Below are 5,508 nucleotides of genomic sequence, written 5' to 3' on the forward strand. Positions count from 1 at the left end.
AACTTTGCCAATTATTCAAATTGTTAGATGGCAGCACCTGAAAACCGTATGGTATTGCCTAAGAGTCTCTATACAGGTTACCGTTAATCACTTTGATGGTTTAGTTAGAGTACATATAATATCGATAATTATTGCTACACCTCTCAGAGGTGCCTAATCAACTAACCATACACGAGGCACAATAATGAATGAATTCTAACTCCAATCTTTATATTTCAAACCTCCGTGTTGTATCTATTCCAGTACTGTTTTTTTTCCTCAGTTATTAACCATAATTCTCCCTGTGTTATGAAGGTAATTTAGTGCGGCACATTGAACTGCTTGCATGATGTTGCGCTATTTTTTATCTTTGGACATTTTAATCTTTGGTTTTTGAAAATCTTGGTTTTGTGGTACAGATACTATATATATATATATATATATATATATATATATATATATATATATATATTTATATTTATAGGATTTATAACGTTCCAAACTTCGTGGTTTATATATTATATATATATATATATATATATATATATATATATATATATATATATATACCTTTCTAAAATAGACATGACAATACAGAGTTTTTAAAAAAACTATTCATTATGACAATCGAGATGCAATTTCTTTAAGTATTAGAGTAATTTTCATGTCTCACAAAAATATAAAGCAATTGGGGGGTTGTTGCAGGGCAGCAACTCTTTTTCCTTGTATAGTTGGATTAATCTTTTCCTATTTCCTTCCTATGACTATCAGACTATTATATATATATATATATATATATATATATATATATAGATATATATACATATATATATATACATACATATATATATATATATATATTTATATACATATATATATATGTATATATATATATATATATATATATATATATATACATAAGTCATATCACATTACCGTGATTAATATACATACATCGAGCTACAAATGTCCTTTAATATCTAATTCACTCTACTCGGAATTAATATATTTTCATAATTCCGAGGTAAAGTGAATTAGATATTAAAGGACATTTGTAGCTCGATGTATATATATATATATATATATATATATATATATATATATATATATATATATGCAAAATAAAAAACACTGTATCGTGCTTCTAATAAATCAATAGAGGGGATCCACAGTAATATCCTTGTTTATCTATATAATATATTTATACAAAGCTTAAAGCTTTCGTCCATCCTACTGTGGACTTGATCACTAAGCGATTTGCTTAGTGATCAAGTCCACAGTAGGATGGACGAAAGCTTTAAGCTTTGTATAAATATATTATATAGATAAACAAGGATATTACTGTGGATCCCTCTATTGATATATATATATATATATATATATATATATATATATATATATATATATATATATATATATCATATACATATGAAACACTTATATATTAACACACATATATATATACATATATTATATATATATATATAATGATATATATATATAATATATGATATACGTATATATATATATATATATATATATATATATATATTTTATATATATAAATATATATATATAGATATTTATATATATATATATATATACATATATCTATATATATATATATATCTATATATATATATAATATATATATATATATAGATTATGTGTGTGTGTGGGTATGTATATATCCAGTATAATTTCACCACCACATCACATAAATCAAAAGAATGCAATGGATAATGCACAAACGTGCAAGATGAGTTTCTTCTAATAAATAGAAAGCACAGAGATGTCCGTACGGGGGAGATAACGCTCTAATTGGCACAAATACGGCGCTTTTATTATTATTATTATTATTATGGGGGGGATTATTAATTATTATTATTATTTCGGACCCCATTTGCATATTTCACTAAGTTGAGCTCGTCCTCAATTCTCCCTCCCAGCCATTCATTCTTATGCCTCAGTTAGCAAAGCCATTTCAGACAATTTCGTTGTATTATTCGTGGTTTTCCAGTATGGCTGATAGATACAATATACTTTTATTCGTGCGGTTCAGCTTCACCAAGAGAGAGATAAATAGATAGAGAGAGAGAGAAAGAGAGAGAGAACGCACGTGTGAAACAGAAGATAATACATTAACTTATTACGTTTGATACACGAGCCAAGGATAAATCATTCCACTTAGCAAATATTTGACATATTTGCGTCTGAGTCACAATGAAATCCAAGGACGCCAACTGATTCCAAACTGCTTATGCTGAGAAGAATGAATTTCACGAAGTGATGAGAATGTGAGAATTTCACTTAAAAACAGTGTGCGAGCGTTAAAAGAGTTAATCAGATGGATATCAGAAATGAATGAAAGCATGAATTAATCGACTTCATTGGGGACCCTACACAAGCGTACAATGACTTTACATTTTATCTCTGCTGTAACAACTGTGCGTCTGACATCAGAGCACCTTGTCGTTATCAAGTAATGGATATTTCCAGTGTCTCTGACCTCCCATTTTCAAGCCTACTTTACTTTTTATTTTCCACTATTTTCCTACGTCTTCCTCCACTTATTCAGACACAAAGACAGACACAGAACGACTCCCAGCCTCTCGCAGCCCCAACAATCCCCACCCATCCGCCGCATCTGTGCTTTCTCTCTCTCGTTCTCTCCCGCTCCGTCTCTCTCATCTTCTCCCATGGGCGGCGAGCGTAGCTTCTTCAGCGCGAGGGGCTGCAGCACTTCCCCAGTGTTATTGGAGATTCCGTGGTGGCGTCATGCAAGGAGATACCGGTGCTCCCGTGGATGTTTTTCCTCCCTCCCCTGTGCCGTCTGTCCCTCGCAGTAAGTGGCTAAAGAGCTGTCGGATCGAGACAGTTTTATCGACTACTAAATGATGGGAACTTCAGTGCGTTTCAAAATATTAAATTTGGTCTCGAGTATAATACGCAGTGCTCATGCGCATGTATATGTATTATTTAACGTTCATATATTTACGTGCGCATGTATAACTTATAGAATGGGAGAAACGTTTTGAATAAAGAATGAGGTGTCTCTTTAATGACTATAAAGAAAAGTGAAAGGCAATGTTTTGTTGGTCTTTTGTATTCAGAGAATACAAGTTGCCTATGAAGGTGACAGAATACGAGAGTTGTGATATATATATATATATATTATATATATATATATATACTATATATATATATATATATATATATATATATATATATATATATATATATAGATATATATATATCAAAGACAGACACAGGCATAAACACTAAATATATATATATATATATATATATATATATACATATACACACCTATTATTTATATATATATATATATATATATATATATATATATATATATATATATATATAGATATATATATATCAAAGACAGACACAGGCATAAACACATAAATATATATATATATATATATATATATATATATATATATATACATATACACACCTATTTATTTATATATATATATATATATATATAGATATATGTATATATAAATATATATATATGATATATATATATATATAAGTATATATATATATATATATTATATATATATATATATATATATATATATTTTATATATATATATTGTCCAGCAAGATTAACAAAATGTTACATACGAATAAGCACGAGAAAAAAAAATTAAATATACTATGTAAATTTTTAAATTAAAATCAAATAACTAAAAACACACAATGTATTAAAACACTAAGTGAAAATTGTTACAAAAATTAGAATATATAAAACAAACCTTATAACCCGAGGTTCGGTTGCTGAAAGGCCTGCCAGAGCGAGAGGAGTAGAGATAAGCAAGGAAAGGAAGATAAGAGTGGGCGGTCTAAGCAATGTATAATGGAACTGCTGTTATGTTATTCAACACTACACTCAGTTCCATTATACATTGCTTAGACCGCCCACTCTTATCTTCTTTCCTTGCTTATCTCGACTCCTCGCTCTGGCAGGCTTTTCAGCAACCGAACTCGGGTTATAGTTTGTTTTATATATTCTAATTTTTTTTAACAATTTTCACTTAGTGTTTAATACATTGTGTTTTTAGGTATTTGATTTTTATTTAAAAAAAATTTATATACGTATATTTAATTTTTTTTCTCGTGCTTATTCGTATGTAACATTTTGTTTAATCTTGCTGGACAAGTTTGTAATTTATGTATTTCTGTTTTTTATAGCCTTGAAAATAAGACCATAGTCTTGAAAAGTTGGCAACAATAAAGCAACCCATGTATTGAGCTGTTTTGCCTTTTCACCTGCTACATGATGGGGACTAGCCTCGACCTCTTATTGGATGATATATATAAAGGTTTTTTGCCACGAAGGAAAAAAAAAATGAAAATATATATATATATATATATATATATATATATATATATATATATATATATACATATATATAGATAGATAGATAGATAGTATGTAGTATAATATCAATCAAAGACTGACACAGAAACAAACACACACATATATACGTATATATATATACATAACATACATGTATATATATATATAGATATATATATATATATATATATATATATATATGTGTGTGTGTGTGTGTGTGTGTGTGTGTGTGTGTATAGCCTGCCCATTTGGTACATATTCATTGCTTTAAACAGAGATATACATGTATGTAAATGTGCTTTTGTTAAGTACTTATATTCAAATGACTCAATGAGTGAATAATTTTCAATCACTTGAAATTACTCATTCGTCGAGCGGACTAGTAATTAATTAATTAACAAGAACAATAAGAACAAAAGCATTATACCCTTCCTTACCTGGTTTTACTGGTAGTCAGGGCGTTGCCGAAAGAGATTCGTCACCTCAAACCGGCTGTTCATCGGGGGGTTTCTTTGCAGTCATTAATTTCAGAATAAGTCCCATTTTTTAGTTTAATTTGGCATTTTGTCTTTTCGGCGTTTTATGGATGATTTGATACGCGTTTGCGTTTACAGAGGCTGCTTCTTCTCTCTCCCCCTCTCATATATGCATATATATATATATATATATATATATATATATATATATATATATATATATATATGGTGTGTGTGTGTGTGTGTGTGCGTGTGCGTGTGTGTGTGTGTGTATGTTTTATTTATTTGCACACAAATATATGTATACGCACATTATATGTATAAATATATATTTGTTTGTTTGTATGGTGTTTTTACGTTGCATGGAACCAGTGGTTATTTAGCAACGGGACCAACGGCTTTACGTGACTTCCGAACCACGTCGAGAGTGAACTTCTGTCACCAGAAATACACATCTCTCACCCCTCAATGGAATGCCCGAGAATTGAACTCGGGCTACCGAGGTCGAGTGGGCCCGCGAATCTGTAGGTGCTCCCGTGTTTTCATCTGTTTTCCTCTTGCATCTTTCCTGGAAATGAGAAAAAAATGGGAACAGAATCTTACGGTTATGTTTAATGGGTTCAAATGATTATGTTTATGAGTTTACTGGTACAAAGTTAA

The sequence above is a fragment of the Macrobrachium nipponense genome, chromosome 1 (assembly GCF_015104395.2).
Source record: "Macrobrachium nipponense isolate FS-2020 chromosome 1, ASM1510439v2, whole genome shotgun sequence".
NCBI classification, from domain to species: domain Eukaryota; kingdom Metazoa; phylum Arthropoda; class Malacostraca; order Decapoda; family Palaemonidae; genus Macrobrachium; species Macrobrachium nipponense.